Genomic DNA, 23,413 nt, shown 5'->3' with positions numbered 1-23,413 from the left:
CATCTTCATTTTCACAGAGGTTACATTGCATTGACTCTTCTTTAATAGGGCAGTAGGCTGCAATATGTCCTGGTTGATTACAATTGTAACAGATAATAGGGGTTCGGGGGGAGACCCCATCGACACCCAGTCCCGGTTTCCGTTTTTTCCCTTAGTGTCTCGGCCTGATTCTGATTCTTTCCTCATGGCCCCACGCTGCTCTCTTCCCCCTCTATATGCTGGGACAGCCTTACCCTGTCCGCTGGTTCGCCCATGCCAGGGGAACGGGAATCTTTCCTCCTGTGCCTGCTCAGCTGTTCCTGCCGTACAATACCGTTCAACAAGGCCCACGAGATGGTCGGCGGCAAGTACCTCGTTCTGGCCAACCCATCGTCTCACTTCTTGGGGTAGACCTCGCTGAAACTGGTTGAATACGAGGGTCTCGACGATCTCGGCGGATGACTGGGTCTCTGGTCGCAACCATTTCCGTGCCAGGTGAATCAAGTCGAACATGTGTGTTCGTGGGGGTTGTCCCGGTCGGTAGGACCACTGGTGGAAGCGGTGTGCCCTCACGGTATCGGTCACTTCCAGTCTAGTCAGGATCTCTCCCTTTAGTTTATCGTAATCCTGTGCATCTTTCAACTCCAGGTCGAAATACGCTTTTTGAGCGTCCCTGCCAGGTATGGTGCCAGAAGCCCTGCCCATTCTTCTTTCGGCCACTTCTCCCTCTCTGCCGTCCTTTCGAAGGTGGTAAGATATGCTTCCACATCATCCTGCGCTGTCATTTTTTGAAGAAAATGATTGGCCCTCCTCTGGGTATTTGCAGCTGGTAATTGAGCCCCAATTTGGTCCGCTAGCCCCTTTAGGCCTTCTCTTAACTCCCGGGTGTTTCTCTCTTGCTCTTCTCTGAGCAGCTGGTTGGTGCGGTGCTGGACCTGTAACGTGTTGTTAAGGGAATTTTTATCAATGATGACTAATTATGTATACATTTCAATCAGGACTGACTAGTCCAAATGCTATTATGTACTGTACATATATGAATTCTCTCTTGCTCCCATTCCCAATTGTATATAATATAGTCAGGAGTTTAGTAACAATGACGGTCTGTTCCTTTGTACAAATGAATGAACTATCTCCAGACTGTCTAGAATGCTGATTTATACTGACTGACCTTGGCTTCAGGCGAGGAGGGAATGCTCGAGAACTATAGGGCCTCTCTACCGGTGTCATGAAGAGATAGAACATTTAGAAAACACTGACGTCATTTTCAGTTTATAACCTGTGGAAAAATGTGTATGTAACCAGTACTCTCTTGAATTAAACGCTGTTACCTGACTTTTAAGACCGGGGCTCTGTCCATCCTTATAAATATATAGGGTCTTACAAACCCTTCGAATGTATTGACAGAGTAATGAATTCTGATTGGGAAATAATACAGAGGAATTTAGAATTCCTTTAACAATTGGTCCTTCGAAGCCGGGATCTAAAAATCCGTCCCTGCCATCTGGAGGTCGTACGCCGGAAAAAAACGTGCACGTTAATCAATAAAATAAAAAAAGACCTGACTTCTGAATTGAGGTTAAAAACAGGCCCGGTGTGTGTACCCAGATGAAAGGGAGGTGACAGATTCAAACGAACAATGCTTTTCCCAGTCGGTAGCAGGTCAGTAGCCTTTATTCTCGAATTTGGGAGGGATAATTTAGGATAATTATTGATTAAAATGTTATAAAGGACTTGAATTTGATCAATAATAGGTGCTTGAATATTCTGAACAAATACAATGGGTTTCTACCTTGGGTTTTAACCAAAATCGATAGGAAGGAAACAGGTCTGAAATTGACCTGTGGTAAGGTGCACTACCACAGATAAACTAGAGCTTAATAAATCCTGGTTTTGCAAGCCAGAAGGTTATTAAGGAGGGATATAGTATGCATTGGAGAATTAGGACGCTTGTTCCGTACAAATAGGATAACCATTCATTCAAAAGACATACCTAAATAAAGTTTGAACCTGAGTAGTCTATCTGTATATGGGAGGTAGTCTGACTATCAAGAGGTAGCAGATAAGATATATATATAACAGGTGAGGATAAATTAGGCGTGGTGAGAAGGCAGGGTAATTCTAGGCGAACAGAATAATTGAACCTGTACGATGCTGAAAGAAATTAATATCCAAAAAAGGAGAGGTTAACTTAGTCTAGAGTAGTGAGATATGAGACATTAACGTTGAAAGTCCCAAAAAGAATATCCTATGGGTGAAATGTAAATGTCCGATCAAAAGTCTTCTATGGACGCGGTTCATAGGAAAGAAAATACATACTGATTATTTTTAAAGAGACACACACATAGTCAGACAGAAAAGCACTAAAAGTAACTAAGTAACGGTAAATTGCAAATTCGTATAAAGACACGCACGTAGAATTTAAAATTAAATATAGTAAGGCATAGATAAGTGATTAAATACCATAGCTACTAGTAACGGTAAGGATTAAGAATGGGTGGAAAGGCCTCAAAAGATGTCCCGGAACTAACGGGAGACGAGCGTTATATTGAACAGAGAAACAAGAGAAACATTGATTTCAGTCTAAGATGGGGAAAGAAATACGATTTTGATGGCCGTCTAAATGTAGAAAAGCTGGAATCACTTATAAAACAGATACATAAGGAATGTGGAAATAATGTGAAAAAGCAGAATAAACAGGGGTTATACACAGCCGGAGTTTGGCTTTCGGAAGCAAAAAAGAGAATTGGACGCGCAGGAAAAAAGGTTAAATCTGACAAGACTCGAGAGGCGCTGCTCTCCGCTCCCGCAGATGAAAAAGTTAACCAATTGGGTGTAGGTGAGGGTAACAAACTATATCTTCCTCGATTATACCAACAATACAGAGATAATCCAGTCGACGAAAAAGTGGTTATAAGAATACGGCCGCAGGAGCTACCTGTGAAATTACCACCCATGTATGTGGATCCCGCTGAAGCCGAGGGAGGTATAATGGAGTTAGAGAAGGGAATAAAGTCGAGAAAAGTGGATAAGGTGAGTCAAAAGAAAAATATAAGATGTTTTAATTGTAACAAAATTGGACATTTCGCCCGGGAGTGTAACACTCCCTGCAAACGTCGTCAACAAGGTTGTAATTTAACTGTGGGGAAAGTCAGAGGCGACAATCGGGTAAAAAAAGGAAGAGTCAGATATAAAGGGAGCGAGATTAATGAGAATCCTAACTGAGGGAAAACTTTGGCCGTTTAAATTGGGGCTATTTTCTGTTGTCCAGATGACGGAGTAACAAATACAGATAACTTTAAAATGGGTCTATTTGCGGAGAATCTCAGTCAGTTCCATAGCATTGGTAGTATAGTGGTGAGCGCAGCAGTCTTACCAACGGCAATCCACGGTTCGGTTCCCAGCCGAGGTGGTTAAATAAAACTGACATTAGAGTGTAATTCACCTATTTGCATGTTTTGCCGGAAAAATACGGTCGCCAGTGTTTGTCTAAATATAACTGAATGTTTATTATGTTTTAGATTGAATTTAAAAAAAGAAGGCATTAAAAATAATGGCGAGACAATTGAGGTAATACGCTATTTTGCCCAAAATGATCTGGGGGAATAATGTATTGCGATGGGAGTCGTATTTAAATCAATGTATCATAGAAGATAAAGTCACCTAAAGTTAAATGTAGGGAATAACGGAGAGATACGATACAATTTCGTGCTATCCGGACGTTATAGCTATTTATGAATTGACTGACATATGATAAATTTAGCACAAAACATGGTACGTTCAGATGTTAGGGTATAGTAAGTCGAGAAGCTGGGTTGGTTTTACTTTGATGATTAGAATTTAAAACTGAACGCAATTTGAATAGGGAATATATATTTTACAGAGGCAGGCAGATTTGTGGTGTCGTTTCACGTTGAACAACATCGTTCCTCAAATTTAAACAGAGAAAAGGGGTTGTGGCATTTAGAGGGAAAATGCGTGCATTATAGCTTAGAGTTACTTTTCAAAAGCGGACAAAAGTTCCAAATACATTTCTTTTAAAAAGGAGAAGTATCGTAAAGATAGTCTGAAAAGATGCTACAGCTTGCAACGGAAGTGCTAGGCACTCAATGGGCTATATAGTGCAATGCTTTGGACTATAAAATAGGTAAGAATAGTTTAATTGTAAAAAGTTGTGATTGTTTTTCCAAGTATTGATTTTTGGTTAGGTAACGCCTGGGAATTCGAACTAGAAGTTAACGTATCCTAAAAAACTATCTATTTTTCTTTACGGGGAAAAAGTATATGCCTTAACTTAAAGGGACAGTGCACGTCAATCACAGTGGTTTGAGTGTATGGCAGTGTATAAAATATTTTGGGACGACAATTTGAAGACTGAATGAGTTACATGAAACATCGAGAGATTTAAAACAAATGATGTGAAGGGATTATCAGAATTATTAGGTTTCGTTGTAATAGTAAAAGTTTGGGTTAAGAGGATTTCCCTGTTCCCAGTGACAAGGTATTTTAAATGAGTACACTCACATATGGATTATTATGAGTTTTAATTAGACAAGTGAATAACGTATTGGGAATAGAGTCGTAATTAAAATACCAAGTCAAAGACGAGACAGTTACTTAGATCAAAATGAATTCTAAATAATAACGAAGAGACAATTACGATTTATGCCCATCGAAATGTTTTTATAAAATTAGCGAATTTAGAGATATTGGTTGGGGTGGTAAATTATAATTCAGGATTTGAACAGATGTGATAAATCAGGTTTGGTTTATCGAACAACAATTATTTACAATTCATTGAAAGTCGTTACGGATTGAGCCAAGGTTGAGCGCTTGATGATGACGTCACTAGCGAAGCACTATTGGTCGCCACGGAAATTACATTGTGAATGGGGGTAACAGAGAAAATTGTTTGTCTGTTAATGTGTGCATTAGTGTTTCGAGTAACTTTACAGAAGTTGAAAAAAATTACAAAATACATTTTTAACAGTAATTTGAGAGTCGCCAGGATAGTCAGGAAAGATGCTAAAAACTAGCAGCTGATACGTTAGGTAGGCATCATAAGATTTGAGGCCTTTGTTTGGATTGAACTAGGCTATGGGAGAGAGAGACTGGATGTCTGAATCGTAAAACATCGTGGTAATGGATTCCGATGGTTGTGATTCCAGGTTTGATTGTTTATGTAACACCAGTGAATTTGAGCACTTTCCATTGTTTGGAACCATGTTAGGGTATTTAAAGTTTGAAAAGCAACCTCTATAGAAAAACATAACTGCATATGTTTCGGGAAGTTAGCTAGGTTGAATTTGGTTATTCAAGCTTTTCCCCTGATACGTAGACATCCGTAACAGGGGCAAGTTGGGGTTTGTTTTTTTCTTGAGGAACTAACAGATGTGAACGTGAGTCTCTGAGTAATTTTGCCATCTGAAGCATTATAAGTAGTGAGTTCTCGTATAGTTTGTTTTTAGCTGATAAAAGTGGTTTGATTATTTGTTTGCTAGTTATGGTCAATTTTGGGGTTTGATTTAATTTAGGTAAACATTGTATTCTGGCGTGTTTAAGTAGGATTCTTCATTCCGGGACGGATGGAAGTTATCTAAAATAAGTAAATTAAAGGAGCCATGGGAGAATGCGACTGCATTTTTATTAAATATCTGGGATAAATTACGGATTTCTTACACTGAGAAATGTACGACATTTGCGGCAGAGGGAAAAAGTAATACATTGGATAATAATGTTATCAGGTTTAATTGTATCTAAGGGTAGCATGTTCATTTAAGTAAACATATACGTACACGATGTTTAAAACTTATGATTAATGATTTGAGTCAAAGGGGAATTATCATTAGGTTTAGTTATAGTTCACTTATTGAGTTTCTGAATCGAAGTAGCATAGTGAATGCTAGTTAGGCGTGTTGTGTCTCACTTTTAGAAGCCTCCTGGGATTATAATTTTGGGGAGAGAGCGGCCATAAACGACCAAATTAAAAAAGGTCTGCAAGTATATACACATAAAACAATTGTTAGAACTATTTGTTTTAGTGCAAAGGTATTTTAAAGAGGATGCTCACATATGGAACCTTATGAGTTTTTATTTTATGGGTTTTAATTACACAGGTGACTATTTCTATTTTAAGGATAAAGGGTTCTTTCTGTCTAATATCGTGTGACCTTTTTGACCTTATCGTGGCTATCTTTTGGGGTCTGATCAGCCCCGGGGGAGAGCCATTTGTATAATGAATTGTGGTCAGTTGGGTTACTAATTTTAAGGTAAATTAGTTATAATGGGATGTAGTTTGGGGTTTTAGAATTATTGTTTGAATCACTGAAGCTGATTTACAATATTAGCGGGGAAGTTTTTGAATTGGCTATTATGGATTTGATATTACAACAGAAAATTGTTATATTTATCATTTTGAGAAATAGAGGATTGTAAGGATTAAGATGGATTGATTAAGGAAATGTAAGGACTTTAGAGATGGCCACTTATAGACATGTTTTTTCTAAAATCAATGATTTTAGATAAACAGTGAGACACTTAGTGGCATTTTGAGAAATAGCTGTTTCGGTAATAGCTGTCGGTAAATATATATATTTAAGAACATATATAAATAGCACAGATACTTCTTAAACTACATAAGCCACTGGACAGAGAATTGATACGGGATTGGGATGAATGGATGCCCAAGAGAGAATTGGATATACATGATAATGTCAGAAAATAAGGATAATTTACTAATCCTACTTAAGTCATTATTTAGGGTATATAAGGTTGATACCTGGGCAGAGACAGGTATAAAAAGGGGGGTGGGTAAGTTAGTGGCCTATTGGATAAGAAACTAATAATAAAAAATAAATAAAAACATTTTTTACCTATCAGATAAAACATATGAGAAACTGTTTGTTAATTAACCAAGCCTGTATGTCCAGGATTTTATGCATTACAGGTGAACTACAGGTGAAGTCACTCAATCCAGTCCCAGAGGCTTGTTGGGGGGACCATACCAAGGACTCCTGGTGACAGCTAGCTGAAAGAGCTACCCGGATTCATATCGCACGGCGGGAGGGTAAGACACCTTGACCCTGTCGAACAATAAACAGTGTTCGAGAGGAGAACTGGAATTAACAGAATTCCGGGGGCCATCTCTCGAATGAAAAAACACTCCCTGTCTTATCATCCCTGTTGTTGTTCATAGAAGTGAAGATGTGTCTGGCTCTTGCTAAGTGATGTGTTCTCGGGGACAGGGTGGGGCTTCACATGGAAGCTTTTCGTCTGAGCTGTTTTATCGTGGGTGACATATTCCTGATACAGCACGTCCTACTTGAGTATGCGGAGAGTGGTAATTTGACCCATGGGTTAGACGATGAGGATTTTGTTCCAAAATAAGCATAAGAGATCCCTAGATCTGGGTAGACAGGAAGTTAGAGTAGAGGTTGGGAAGGATCTCTCAATGGAGTTTTATGTAGAGCAAAATGGAGTCTCTAACTACATGGCAGTCTAGGACTCTGAGCCATTATGGCATATATCGGTGCAGGTTCCCATATTGATCGTGGACACAGGTCATAGCTCATTTGGAGAGAGAGGGCTATATGAATCCACTCACCCAGTATGGAAGAAGGTAGAGTAGAGTGAAGATGAGAGTTATTGATTGTAATCAGGAGAGAGGGATGTATTGCATAAAGATACGCTTAACCCTTTAAACAGAAATAAAGGAGGATCTAGGGTTGTGGTATAGATATGACCAGGTCTTGGTCGACACCCTAGTACGGTTCTGGGTAGAGGAGTTTAGGCCGGTATGGTAAAGCTGTTCACGAAAGCAGGAATGCCAGATAATGACAGTTGTATTGATTTGCACTATTTAAATCCCCAGGTTCCTCCCTTTACAGTGACCGGAGGAGATTATTACCGTTTGGCCCGGTACAGTACTCTTGGGAAATGATGTCAGGGCGAGGTTTTACCAACAGATTGGACAGGATTATGCTCCATTGTAATGCCTTTCACACTCATTCAACACCAAGACATGAAGTATAGCCAAATGGGAGAAAAGAGCTATTCCATCCGGGTCTCTTATTGACTAAGTATACATTGATAACATTGGGGTTCCAAGGGGGGTGCCAGATGAGTCAAAGCAAGAAATCAGATCCTAGCAGGATTAGAGTTAAGCATTTCCAGGGAGTCTACTCTCAATAAGAACGTGGACTGGATTAATTATATTTATGATCATCAACAGCGCTTTAACAAGTATACCAGAGATGCTATTAAAGGTTTTGCAGAACAGACTGAAGCAACCAGCTGGATGGCTTGGCAGAATAGAATTGCATTAGATATGTTAATGGCTGAAAAGGGAGAAGTATGCGTGATTTGTGGACCATGTTTGTGCTTACATCCCAAATAACACAGCTCCGGACGAATCAGTGCCCGACGCCTCAGCTGGTTTGACCACCCTGGCTCACGGGTTGGCAGAAAACTCTGGGGTGGATACTTCTCTGGCTGATTGTACGTTTGGAAAATTGAAAAATGTTATGATCACTGTGTTATGGGCTACATTCACCTGTGTGACTGTTTTAGTTTTAGGGGGCTGGTGTCTAATTCCCTGTGTATGAGGCCTTATTTCCAGGACTCTGGAGAAATCTATGACAATAGATGGTGCGGTATGGGCCGATTCCAGGTTCTGACCCGTGGAGGACTGAATGCATGTATACAGCACAAGTGGATGAATCTGGATCTTTTATTTGTGGGGAATTTATATTTGATGAGACCATTTTTTATGTTTAGGGAGGCTAGGTTGTATCCCATCTCAATATTAGACTGTTTTTTAATGAAGATTGTAACAAAAATCCTGATAAGAAGAGTTATGATTCGGATGTAGGCCTGAGAAACAGTTATGGCGATTGCAAGTGTTGGGTTATGTTTAGGTGATGTTTTGATGACAAGAAATATCTCTAATAAAAATAGAAATGGGCATTTCAATATTACAATATAATTACAATGTGTGTTTGAATGTATAATATTTAATCAAAGGGTGGATATGTTAAGGGAATTTTTATCAATGATGACTAATTATGTATACATTTCAATCAGGACTGACTAGTCCAAATGCTATTATGTACTGTACATAATTAATTTTGTCTCTTGCTCCCATTCCCAATTGTATATAATATAGTCAGGAGTTTAGTAACAATGACGGTCTGTTCCTTAGTTCATTCATTTGTACAATCTCCAGACTGTCTAGAATGCTGATTTATACTGACTGACCTTGGCTTCAGGCGAGGAGGGAAGGCTCGAGAACTATAGGGCCTCTCTACCGGTGTCATGAAGAGATAGAACATTTAGAAAACGCTGACGTCATTTTCAGTTTATAACCTGTGGAAAAATGTGTATGTAACCAGTACTCTCTTGAATTAAACGCTGTTACCTGACTTAAGACCGGGGCTCCCCAGATCCCGAGATCCCGATTGAACATATCTGGAGAGACCTGAAAAAGCTGTGCAGCGATGCTCCCCATCCCAACCTAATAGGGCTTGAGAGGATCTGCAGAGAAGAATAGGAGAAACTCCCCAAATACAGGTGTGTCGAGCCTGTAGCGTCATACCCAAGACTCAAGGCTGTAATCGCTGCCAAAGGTGCTGAATACTTATGTAAATTTGATATTTCTTTTAAAAAAAAATTTATGCATTTGCAAAAAAAATCCTAAAACCTGTTTTTTCTTTGTTATTATGGGATATTGTGTGTAGATTGATGAAAACAAAAAACGATTTATTCAATTTAGTGAATTGAAGGAGTCTGAATACTTTCCGAATGCACTGTTTAACCGCCCCCACAAAGACACACTGAAGTAGATATATCTACATAATGCATAATATTAATATAACATAATATAAATGCCTGAGATCACTCTGCAACCTGTCATCAAAAGATACACCTTGTGAATTCCACTTTTCTAACTCTCAAATCAAATCAAATCAAATCTTATTGGTCACATACACATGGTTAGCAGATGTTTGTCACGCCCTGGTCGAAGTATATTGTGTTTGTCTTTATTTATTTGGTCAGGCCGGGGTGTGACATGGGTTTATTGTGGTGTGTTTTGTCTTGGGGTGTTGTTAGGTATTGGGTGTGTGGCTTAGTGGGGGTATCTAGCAAAGTCTATGGCTGTCTGGAGTGGTTCTCAATCAGAGGCAGGTGTTTATCGTTGTCTCTGATTGGGAACCATATTTAGGCAGCCATATTCTTTGAGTGTTTTGTGGGTGATTGTTCCTGTCTTTGTGTTTGCACCAGATAGGGCTGTTTCGGTTTTCACATTTCATTATTTTGTAGTTTCTTCATGTATAGTTTTTCCCTTCATTAAAATATCATGAATCACCATCACGCTGCATTTTGGTCCGATCCTTGCTATACCTCTTCGTCAGAGGAGATAGAAGAAAGCCGTTACAGAATCACCCACCACAACAGGACCAAGCAGCGTGTCAACAGGCAGGAGCAGCAGGAGAAGCAACAGCAGCAGCATGAGATACGTAATAGGGAAATCCTCGACGGGAGAGGACCCTGGGCTAAACCAGGGGAGTGTAGCCGCCCCAAGGTGCAGCAGGAGAAGAGGCAACAGGAGCAGCCCAAAGAGGAGTACGGTTTGGACTACAAGAGTATGGACTATACTTCTTGGGAGGAGATAGACAGGTGGGCGGTCGACCCAAGGAGAGTGCCGGTGCCCGCCTGGGATTCGATGGAGCAGTGCGCTGAAGGTTATCGGAGAATGGAGTTGGCGAAGCAAGCACGGCGGCGCGGACGGAAGCCCGAGAGTCAGCCCCAAAAATGTCTTGGGGGGGGTGGCTCACAGGGAGTAGGGCTACGCCAGGTAGGAGACCTGCGCAAACTCCCTGTGCTTACCGGGGGGCTAGAGAGACCGGGCAGGCACCGTGTTATGCAGTGGTGCGCACGGTGTCCCCAGTGCGGGTGCATAGCCCGGTGCAGTACATTCCAGCTCCGCGTATCGGCCGGGCTAGAGTGGGCATCGAGCCAGGTAAGGTTGGGCAGGCTCGGTGCTCAAGAGCTCCAGTGCGCCTGCACGGTCCGGTCTATCCAGTACCACCTTCACGCACCAGCCCTCCGGTGGCAGCTCCCCGCACCAGGCTTCCTGTGCGTGTTCTCGGCCCAGTACCACCAGTGCCAGCACCACGCATCAGGCCTACAGTGCACCTCGCCTCTCCAGCGCTGCCGGAGTCTCCCGCCTATCTAGCGCTGCCAGATCCTTCCTCATCTCCAGCGCTGCCGGAGTCTCCCGCCTGTTCAGCGCAGCCAGAGCTGCCAGCCTGCATGGAGCAGCCAGAGCTGTCGGTCTGCATGGAGCAGCCAGAGCTGCCAGTCTGCATGGAGCAGCCAGAGCTGCCAGTCTGCATGGAGCAGCCAGAGCTGCCAGTCTGCATGAAGCAGCCAGAGCTGCCAGTCTGCATGGAGCAGCCAGAGCTGCCAGTCTGCAAGGAGCTTCCAGTCTGCAGGGAGCTGCCAGTCTGCAAGGAGCTGCCAGTCTGCAAGGAGCTGCCAGTCTGCAAGGAGCTGCCAGTCTACAAGGAGCTGCCAGTCTGCACGGAGCTGTCAGTGTGCAAGGAGCTGCCAGTCTGTAAGGAGCTGCCAGTCTGCAAGGAGCTGCCAGTCTGTAAGAAGCCGCCAGAGCTGTCAGCCTACATGGAGCAGCCAGAGCCGCCAGTCAGCGTGGAGCAGCCAGAGCCGCCAGTCAGCATGGAGCAGCCAGAGCCGTCAGTCTGCCAAGATCCGCCAGTCAGCCAGACTCTTCCAGATCTGCCAGTCAGCCAGACTCTTCCAGATCTGCCAGTCAGCCAGACTCTTCCAGATCCGCCAGTCAGCCAGACTCTTCCAGATCCGCCAGTCAGCCAGACTCTTCCAGATCCGCCAGTCAGCCAGACTCTTCCAGATCCGCCAGTCAGCCAGACTCTTCCAGATCCGCCAGTCAGCCAGACTCTTCCAGATCCGCCAGTCAGCCAGACTCTTCCAGATCCGCCAGTCAGCCAGACTCTTCCAGATCCGCCAGTCAGCCAGACTCTTCCAGATCCGCCAGTCAACCAGACTCTTCCAGATCCGCCAGTCAGCCAGGATCTGCCAGAACCGCCAGCCAGCCAGGATCTGCCGGATCCAACTACCTGCCTGAGCTTCCTCTCAGTGCTGAGCTTCCTCTCAGTGCTGAGCTTCCTCTCAGTGCTGAGCTTCCTCTCAGTCCCGAGGTTCCCCTCAGTCCCGAGGTTCCCCTCAGTCCCGAGCTGCCCCTCAGTCCCGATCTGCTCCTCAGTCCAGTGGGGTTCTGGGTGAGGACTACTAGGCCATGGTCGGCGGCGAGGGTGGACTATCCAAGGACGCGAGGAGGAGGGACTAAGACATTGATTGAGTGAGGTACACGTCCCGCGCCGGAGCCGCCACCATGGACAGGCGCCCACCCGGACCCTCCCTATTGTTTTGATGTGCGTCCGGGAGTCCGCACCTTAGGGGGGGAGGTTCTGTCACGCCCTGGTCGAAGTATATTGTGTTTGTCTTTTATTTATTTGGTCAGGCCGGGGTGTGACATGTGTTTATTGTGGTGTGTTTTGTCTTGGGGTTTTATTAGGTATTGGGTGTGTGGCTTAGTGGGGGTATCTAGCAAAGTCTATGGCTGTCTGGAGTGGTTCTCAATCAGAGGCAGGTGTTTATCGTTGTCTCTGATTGGGAACAATATTTAGGCAGCCATATTATTTTAGTGTTTTGTGGGTGATTGTTCCTGTCTTTGTGTTTGCACCAGATAGGGCTGTTTCGGTTTTCACATTTCATTATTTTGAAGTTTCTTCATGTATAGTTTTTCCCTTCATTAAAATATCATGAATCATCATCACGCTGCATTTTGGTCCGATCCTTGCTATACCTCTTCGTCAGAGGAGGAGATAGAAGAAAGCCGTTACAATGTTAATACGAGTGTAGCGAAATGCTTGTGATTCTAGTTCCGACCGAGCAATAATATCTAACAAGTAATCTAACAATTTCACAACTACCTTATACAACAGTAGGACCATGACTGAGTTCCTAAAAGTATACAGGTCTACTAGTCAAATAAAATACAAAAATGCTGTAAAGCCAACTGGGAAGGGTTGCAGTTTTAGGAAGACTCAAATTAAACATACATAGGTTTATGTAGTGTAATGTTTATATATCTGCATCTGAGAGGATTCTAGCTAGACTTGAGTATAACCACATGCATGTCTTAGTCTGGCTTGCCTCAAACTAAAAGGTTAGACACAGCAGCTGTGGGAAGAGACTACGTGTCCAATGATTTGACTACGTGTCCAATGATTCCACATTCTCTATAAAGTATTTCAGTATGAATGCATGCATCATGATTCAAACTGTGAAAATGTTTGCATGTTTAAAAAAAATGTCCCCAACCGTAATAGTGTAATAGTGTGGTTAGCAGCACAATGGGTATGCTTAAATAATTAACTTGGTCGCAGTAGCACCATCCACAAGTTGCACTAACAGAAACCATTTAGTAATTGCTTTTTAGAAATGGGAAATTACAATAAATGGTGATGAAATGAGTTATCCTAACCATAATTGGCTTGGCCCAATCTCTGAGTGATATAGTGATACATTAAGGTGATAACACTGATGTGCGACTAGGAACTTTACCACAGTATCTTGAAGCTCACCCAACACCCTCCTTTGTAGAAATATTAAACAGTGAGAAGAAGGCCTGTCAGGAAACCAAAGTGTGAAGCTGTGTTTATTTTAAACTCACAACCAGTTGGGTGTGAACATTGTTTCACTGGTAAGACTCATGATGCTCCACCCCCAGTGTTGTGTCAGAGATACAGTGGCTGTGGGAAGAGACTAGGGGGAACATGACAGATCAAAGCGATTTAATCATTTCTCAGCTTGACCATTTCTTCAGTCCATCAGCAAATGTTGGGAGGTTGCATGGAGGTTCAGATAGGTCAAAGGTAGCTGGGTGGAGAGGAGGCTGTGGAGTCCCACTGAGGTCCCTGCCTGTTTCTCTGACAGGTCCACATACACCACGGAGAGACAGACAGGCCAACACCTGGACAGCAGGACACACTGAACTTACAGATCTCAGTACTGGACAGTCGGGTCACATGATCCAGAGGTAGTGTACAGGGCAGACACTTGGAAAAGACCCAGGCAGCTAAATATAGAAGGACAAGGGTGATATACATTGAGAGAAACCACAAACACACACCTGGCGAGGGTGGCCACTCTGCCGTCCATCAGTTGATTTCCTGCAAGACTCAGGTAGGTCAGGGAGCAGTCTTCCTGTGGAACACACAAAGAACCAATCAGAACCATGTTCTCTGTGACTCCTTTCCCATTTTCAGCAAGGGACCAATCAAATCCCACATATAATGGTATGCCCTTGACCAGGCAGTTGGTACTATGTCTATCACCCAATATGTCAGTGTTGAGTTCTCAGCTTGGCCTCCAGCTTAAACATTACTAGTTGACATGAATCCTACTTACAGGGGGACCATCACTACATTTGTTCCTCTATTGAAGATCATCTTGCCATAGCTCTCCATTAAGTAAAATGGTGTACACACTTTAATATACAACCAATGTATCCTAACTACTATATCAGCACATGCTTCTTAGCTTGAATACCAACGGCAAAGTTGTGCAGCAGATAAGTGGATGCCATACTACCTTTTCAACATGAGGTGCCTGCCTCAGACCCGTGGTTTAGGTTTACTGGTTAGCAGACCACAGAAAACAGGCGCTTTTTGTCACCTGCCTACACACAATACCCCATAAGGTAAAAATGAAATAATACCATCATGCCATAGCTCTCCATTATGTCAAATGGTGTACACACTTGAATAGACAACCATTGTATCCTACCATATCAGCACATGCTTCTTAGCTTGAATACCAAAGGCAAAGTTGTGCAGCAGAGAAGTGGATGACAAACTTCCTTTTCAACCTGTGAAATGTTTTCACAACTTGCAAGGCGCCTGCCTCAGACCCGTAGTTTAGGTTTACTGGTTAGCAGACCACAGATAACAAACACTTTACTGAGAAACAAAAGTTCCATTACCAGAAACCCAACCAATTGTTTCAACAAATTCTGTTGAAAGCTTCTTTATGATTTTACTGATTTATTTATTGTATTTACAGTCTTCATCATGTCCCTTCCTGGACAAATTTCCTCAACTAAGTAAATATTTACTGATGAGACTGTGAAAGTTTATGCAGTTATTTAGACAAACAATGTTTAATTCATGTAAAAGTACACAATAGAATATTATTTTATTTTAATTTGTGTGTGTGTGTGCATTTGTATTTGTGCATTTGTATGTGTGTGTGTGTGTGTGTGTGTTCATCTGGGAAAGGAGTACTAACGTCAGATGTTTTGAAGGAGGGTGGTCAGCGGTTCCACAGTGGATGGCAGACAGATCGAGTTGAGTGAGACATTGAAGAGACAGAGTTTTCAGGACCAGCTCAAATCCCGTAGAGCACAGGGCGTCATTGGACAGATTCACTGACTTCAGGTGCCCTGTTCCTGTAGGACGATGATATGGCTGATTCTTAGGTCACATTTCAAGAACCACCTAACAAACAGATAGCAATGTATCCATGTGGATAGCAATGTATCCATTCTGTCTCCTATGCTTTTCACCATTTATATAAATGTTCTAATTCTAATGCTAATAATATGTGTCATATCAATGTAAAAAGCGTATCAATGAACCTGTTTACCTGCCAGTGTGCTGGCCAGTAAGAGGCGGTGCTGCTTTATTCCTGCGAAGGCGCTGGCCCGTAGGAGGCTGTGTAGCTACAAGCAGCAGAGTTTGAAGATGCAGGCCAGCAGGGAGAAGCTGGTCATTAGGGGGCAGGCTGACAGCAGGCAGGACAGGGTCCGTCACCCAGCGGGTTCACACTCCAGTCCAACTTCTCCAGACACGACAATGGCGGGTGTGGGGGAGAGACAAGATTTTGTGTAAAAGACAGCCTCATATGTCAGACCATTTTCCAACCACAAACACCTAGCCTGGCCTGTCCTGCACACTCACCGCTGACTGTCAGGCTACTGCAGAAAGCGGGGCGGTGCTGTGACCATCACTGAACAGAGGGTACTGAATCATGTGCCCCTACAGGGACATAGCACAGAGACTTACAAGTCAGTATCATACAATTCCTTCAGAAAGTATTCACACCCTTTGACTGTTTCCACCTCTTGCAGCTAGGGGGGACTATTTTAACGTTTGGAAAAATAACGTTCCCAAAGTTAACGGCCTATTTCTCAGGACCAGATGCTAGAATATGCATATAATTGACAGATTGGGATAGAAAACACTCTAAAGTTTCCAAAACTGTCAAAATATTGTCTGTGAGTATAACAGAATTGATATTGCAGGCGAAACCCTGAGGAAAATCAAAGCAGGAAGTGGTTTCTATTTTGAAAACTCCATGTTCCATAGCCTGCCATTGCTCCATTTAAGGGGATATCAACCAGATTCCTTTTCCTATCGCTTCCTCAAGGTGTCAGTCTTCAGACATAGTTTCAGGCTTTTATTTTGAAAAATGAGCCAGAACGATAACATTGCGTCAAGTGGTCACATGAGTATTGCTCATGCAACAGAATTTGGACAGCTATTGTTGTTCCCTCTCCTACTGTGAAAGACATTTGCGGTTGATATATTATCGATTATATATATTTTAAAAACAACCTGAGGATTGATTATAAAAAACGTCTGGCACTTTCATGCGTTTTGCCAACAGCTCTTCGCTGTGCTTCAAGTATTGAGCTGTTATGACTTCAATCCTATCAACTCCCAAGATTAGGCTGGTGTAACAGATGTGAAATGGCTAGCTAGTTAGCAGGGTGCGCGCTAATAGTGTTTCAAACATCACTCGCTCTGAGACTTGGAGTAGTTGTTCCCCTTGCTCTGCATGGGTAACGCTGCTTCGAGGATGGCTGTTGTCGATGTGTTCCTCGTTCGAGCCCAGGTAGGAGTGAGGAGAGGGACGGAAGCTATACTGTTACACTGGCAATACTAAAGTGCCTATAAGAACATCCAATAGTCAAAGGTATATGGAATACAAATGGTATAGAGATAAATAGTCCTATAAATACTAACTAAAACCTAAAACCTCTTACCTTGGAATATTGAAGTCTCATGTTAAACGGAACCACCAGTTTTCATATGTTCTCATGTTCTGAGCAAGGAACCTAAATGTTAGCTTTTTTATATGGCACATATTGCACTTTTACTTTCTTCTCCACTTAGTTTTTGCATTATTTAAACCAAATTGAACATGTTTCATTATTTATTTGAGGCTAAATTGATTTTTATTGATGTATTATATGTTAAAATAAGTGTTAATTCAGTTGTTGTAATTGTCATTATTACAAATAACAAAAAATTGACAGATTAATCGGTATCGGCTTTTTTTGGTCCTCCAATAATCAGTATCGGTGTTGAAAAATTATAAATCGGTCGACCTCTAGCATGTATGTACAGTCAGTGTGGGGACGACATCCTCGATACACTTATTGATAAAGCCAGTGACTGATGTGGTGTACTCCTCAATGCCATCGGAAGAATCTCGGAACATATTCCAGTCTGTGCTAGCAAAACAGTCCTGTAGTTTAGCATCTCCTTCATCTGACCACTTTTTTATAGACCGAGTCACTGGTGCTTCCTGTTTTAATTTTTTCATGTAAGCAGGAATCAGGAGGATATAATTATGGTCAGATTTGCCAAATGGAGTGTTGCGCATTTAAAATGCTGATAGAAATTAGGTAAAACTGATTTAAGTTTCCCCTGCATTAAAGTCCCCAGCCACTAGGAGCGCCACCTCTGGGTGAGTGGTTTCCTATTTGCTTATTTCCTTATACAGCTGACCGAGTAAGGTCTTAGTGCCAGCATCCGTCTGTGGTGGTAAACAAACAGTCACGAATAAAATAGATAAAAACTCTTGGCAAAGAGTTAGGTCTGCAGCTTATCATGAGATACTCTACTTCAGGCAAGCAAAATCTAGAGACTTCCTTAGATTTCATGCACCAGCTGTTGTTTACAAATATACACAGACATCCTCCCTTGTCTGACCAAAGTGTGCCGTTTTATCTAGTTGGTACAGGGTATTTCCCGCCAGTTTAATGTTTTCCATGTCGTCATTCAACCACAATTCGGTGAAACACAAGATATTACAGTTTTTTATGTCCTGTTTTTTTTGTCCTGGTAGGAGATTTGTGATCGTACATCATCTAATTTATTGTCCAATGAATACAATATATATTTATTTGATATTTTGCGAAGTAGCCACCATTTGCCTTGATGACAGCTTTGCACACTCTTGGCATTCTCTCAACCATCATCATGAGGTAGTTACCTGGAATGGATTTCAATTAACAGGTGTGCCTTGTTAAAAGTTCATTTGTGGAATTTCTTTCCTTCTTAATGCGTTTGAGCCAATCAGTTGTGTTTTGACAAGATTAGGGGTGGTATACTGAAGTTAGCCCTAGCTGGTAAAAGACCAAGAACAGCTCTAATAACCAAAGAGAAATGAAAGTCCATCATTGATTTAAGACATGATGGTCAGTCAATCCGGAAAATGTTAAGAACTTCAAGTGCAGTCGCAAAACCATCAAGCGATACGATGAAACTGGCTCTCATGAGGACCGTCACAGGAAAGGAAGACAGAGTTACCTCTGCTGCAGAAATAACCACTACTAAAGGACACCAATAATAAGAACAGACTTGCTTGGGCCAAGAAACACAAGCAATGGAAATTTGACCGGGGGAAAATTGGTCCTTTTGGTCTGATGAGTCCAACTTTTAGATTTTTGGTTCCAACCGCCTTGTCTTTGTGAGACACAAAGTAGGTGAACGGGTGACCTCTTCATGTCTGGTTCCCACAGTGAAGCATGGAGGAGGAGGAGTGATGGTGCTTTGCTGGTGACACTGATTTATTTAGAATTCAAGCAACACTTAACCTATAAGGGCACAGAGCGAGACTCAGATGCAGACACGGGAGGCAGATGGTTCGAGTCTCTGATATTTATTAGTATCCAAGGGGCAGGCAAGAGAATGGTCGTGGACAGGCAAAAAGTTAAAAACAAGGTCAGAGTCCAGAAGGTACAGAGTGGCAGGCAGAGTGGCAGGCAGGCAGACGGGTGGGTACAGAGTCAGGGGAGGACTAGAGAGAGAGATAGGAAAAAGCAGGAGCACGGGAAAAACACGCTGGTTGACTTGACAAGACAAGACGAACTGGCACAGAGAGACAGGAAACACAGGGATAAATACACCTGGGAAAATAAGCGACACCTGGAGGGGGTGGAGACAATCACAAGGACAAGTGAAACAGATCGGGGCATGACATAACCAGCATGGCTACCACAGCATTCTGCAGTGATACGCCATCCCATCTAGTTTGCGCTTAGTGGGACTATAATTTGTTTTTCAACAGGACTGTGTAAGGGCTATTTGACCAAGAAGGAGAATGACGGTGCTGCATCAGATGTCCTGGCCTCCACAATCACCCGACATCAACCCAATTTAGATGGTTTGGGAATAGTTGGACCGCAAAGTGAAGGAAAGGCAGGCAACAAGGACAAAAGTTGGCACATCAACGGTACCTACTTCAGAAAAGTCCGGTGGGGCTTGTCGGGGTCGTAGACCAAAACGGAAAACACCATCGTTTGTGGCACTCTCATTTTTCCATAGAAAGGTATGTTAGTTAGTAGGCCAAACCGTTTGACAAATTCGATTTTTTTGGATGTCTCCTAGTCTGACAAATAGTGCTGTATCCCTGCCACTTTCCACCGCAGATACGGAAGGCCGACAGGCGGATGAGGTGGACTGAGGCTATACAACAAAAAAAGTATATTTCTAGCTTAAACAGACAGATTTGAATAGGGATTATTTTATTATGTTAATTAGTTTGAAGCCCAGTGCAGTTAAAATCTTGATTTTTTTCTATATTTTAAATATATTTCCACACTATGATTTGGAATAATACTGTGAAATTGTGAAAAGTAGGGGTGCCGCAGCCTCTCTCGCTTCAGGAACAGAAGAGATTGTTTCCTGACTTTTGGCAGTTCCTATGGAGTGGTGGCTGCTGGGAAACGTAGGCGAGATGGTGCCGACGTAGGCAAGATGGTGCCGACGTAGGCAAGATGGTGCCGACAGGGAGGGTAGCCTCGCTTCTAGTCCTTAGGAAACTATGCAGTATTTTGTTTTTTAACCAGTTGGATTTAGGGGGCTATTTTAATTTTTGGATGAAAAACGTTCCCGTTTTAAACAAGTTATTCTGTCATGAAAAGATGCTCGACTATGCATATAATTGACAGCTTTGGAAAGAAAACACTTTGACGTTTACAAAACTGCAAAGATATTGTCTGTGAGTGCCACAGAACTGATGTTACAGAAAAACCCCAAATAAAATTCCAATCAGGAAGTGCCGCATTTTTTGAAACCGCCTCATGCCAATGACTCCTTATATGGCTGTGAAGGAGCTAGGAGTCAGCTTACGTTTTCCACGTTTTCCCCAAGGTGTCTGCAGCATTTGTAGGCATTTCCCTTGAAGAATGGCTGTAAGGGACCATATATGGCATGTGGTCACATGGTGTCTCCCGCAGAAAACCTTGTGTAAAATACTGAGGTAGCCATTTTTCCAATCGCTTCTTATGAGAAACCAACTGCCTCGACGGATATATTATCAAATATATTTGTTAAAAACACCTTTAGGATGGATCCTAAACAACGTTTGCAGTGTTTCTGTCGATATTATGTAGCTAATTATGTAGCTAATTGAGTGAAAGCATCCAAAGTTCTTCAAAGGTAAATGATTTAATTTGGTTGCTTTTCTTATTTTCGTGAAAATGTTGCCTGCTGCCAGCAGAGCCTACCATAGCATTATGCCATGATAAACTTACACAAATGATTGTCTAGCGTTGGCTGTAACGCATATTTTGAAAATCTGAGATGACAGTGTTGTTAACAAAAGGCTAAGCTTGTGTTTGAATATATTTATTGAATTTCATTTGCGATTTTCATGAATAGGAAAAGTTTCTAGGGGTATTTATGTCCGTTGCGTTATGCTAATGCATTTGAGGCTATGATTATGCTCCCGGATACGGGTTTGCTCGTCGCAACTGGTTAATGTACTATTTCTTACATTGTTAGCACAGAAAATCCTAAGTGTTATTACATACCGCCAGTCAAGAACTATTGGATATCAGAGCGACGTCAACTTACCAACATTACACCCAGTAATACGACTTTCCCGAAACGGATCCTTTGTTCACACCACCACCCAGGGCATTTGATCTGATTCCAGAGGCCTACCGAAAACAACAACGCCGCAGAAGAGGTATACCGAGCGTCCTCCTGGTCAGACTTCGGAGGTGTGCACACCACCCACCTCTTTCAAGTATATTACTCGCCAATTTCCAGTCTCTAGATAACAAGGTAGATGAAATTAGGGCAAGGGTTGCTTTCCAGAGAAACATCAGTGATTGTAACATACTCTGTTTCAATGAAACATGGCTCTCTCTGCATTTGTTGTCCGAGTTGGTACAGTCACTGGGATTCTTTATGCGTCGCGCAGACAGAAATAAACATCTCTCTGGGAAGAAGAAGGGCGGGGTTATATGCTTCATGATTAACGACATATGATCCGGTGCCGACAGAGATGGCGGCCTCGCTTCGCGTTCCTAGGAAATTATGCAGTATGTTTTTTTTACGTGTTATATCTTACATTGGTACCCCAGGTAATCTTAGGTTTAATTACATACAGTCGGGAGGAACTAAAGGATTTAAGAGCAACGTCAACTCACCATCATTACGACCAGGAATAAGACTTTCCCGAAGTGGATCCTCTGTTTTGCTCACCACCCAGGACAATGGATCGGATCCCAGCCGGCGAACCAAAACAACGACTCCGTAAAAGAGGCAGACGAAGCGATCTTCTGGACAGGCTCCGGAGACGGGAACATCGTGCACCGCTACGGAGCATACCACTCGCCAATGTCCTTCACGGAAACATGGCTCACTCGAGACACGCTGTGGGAGTCGGTACAACCAGCTGGTTTCTTCAAGCATCGCGCCGACAGAAACAAGCATCTTTCTGGTAAGAAGAGGGGGGGGGGGGGGGGCTTTATAATTAACGAGACGTGGTGTGATCATAACAACATATAGGAACTCAAGTCCTTCTGTTCACCTGATTTAGAATTCCTCACAATCAAATGTCGACCTCATTATCTACCAAGAGAATTCTCTTCGATTATAATCACAGCCGCATATATTCCCCCCCCCAAGCAGACACATCGATGGCCCTGAATGAACTTTATTTGACACTATGGAAACTGGAAACCACATATCCTGAGGCTGCATTCATTGTCGCTGGAGATTTTTACAAGGCTAATCTAAAAACAAGACTCCCTAAATTCTAGCAGCATATCGATTGTGCCACCAGGGCTGGTAAAACCCTGGATCATTGTTATTCTAACTTCCGCGACGCATATAAGGCCCTCCCCCATCCTCCTTTCGGAAAAGCTGACCACGACTCCATTTTGTTGCTCCCTGCCTATAGACAGAAACTAAAACAGGAAGCCCCCCCCCCGCTGAGGTCTGTTCAACGCTGGTCCGAACAATCTGCTTCAAGATTGCTTCGATCACGTGGACTGGGATATGTTCCGCATTGCGTCAAACAACAACATTGACGAATACGCTAATTCGGTGTGCGAGTTCATTAGCAAGTGCATTGGCGATGTCGTACCCAAAGCAACTATTAAAACATTCCCAAACCAGAAATTGATGGCAGCATTTGGGCAAAACTGAAAGTGCGAACCACTGCTTTTAACCAGGGCAAGGTGACCGGAAACATGACCAAATACAAACAGTGTAGCTATTCCCTTCACAAGAGAAATCAAACAAGCTAAGCGTCAGTATAGAGACAAAGTAGAGTCGCAATTCAATGGCTCAGACACAAGAGGTATGTGGCAGGGTCTACAGTCAATCACGGATTACAAAAAGAAAACCAGCCCCGTCGAGGACCAGGATGTCTTGCTCCCAGACAGACTAATCAACTTCTTTGCTCGCTTTGAGGACAATACAGTGCCACTGACATGGCCCGCTACCAAAATCTGCAGACTCTCCTTCACTGCAGCTGATGTGATTAACCCTCGCAAGGCTTCAGGCCCAAGCTGGCTTGTGTGTTTATGGACATATTCAATCTCTCCCTTTCCCAGTCTGCTGTCCCCACATGCTTCAAGATGGCCACCATTATTGTTCCTGTACCCAAGAAGACAAAGGTAACTGAACTAAATGATTTGTTAGGAAACAACATCTCTACTTTGCTGATCCTCAACACTCGGGCCCCACAAGGGTGCATGCTCAGACCCCTCCTGGACTCCTTGTTCACCCATGACTGCGTGGCCATG

General features: G+C 42.9%; 1 long non-coding RNA gene across 1 annotated transcript; it reads right to left on the bottom strand.

The window, feature by feature from the left end:
- Positions 1-13,717: 13,717 nt before the first annotated feature.
- On the bottom strand, positions 13,718-15,273 carry LOC109893988 (uncharacterized). Its single transcript, XR_002255822.2, has 4 exons — positions 14,866-15,273; positions 14,671-14,758; positions 14,210-14,283; positions 13,718-14,050 (listed from the first exon to the last, which is right to left on the bottom strand). It is a non-coding gene; the product is annotated as an uncharacterized LOC109893988 (long non-coding RNA).
- Positions 15,274-23,413: the final 8,140 nt, after the last annotated feature.

Source organism: Oncorhynchus kisutch, linkage group LG7 (assembly GCF_002021735.2).
Source record: "Oncorhynchus kisutch isolate 150728-3 linkage group LG7, Okis_V2, whole genome shotgun sequence".
In the NCBI taxonomy this organism is placed as follows: Eukaryota; Metazoa; Chordata; class Actinopteri; order Salmoniformes; family Salmonidae; genus Oncorhynchus; species Oncorhynchus kisutch.
The sequence above is the reverse complement of the archived record's forward strand: the minus strand, read 5'-3'. Positions and strand labels throughout refer to the sequence as shown.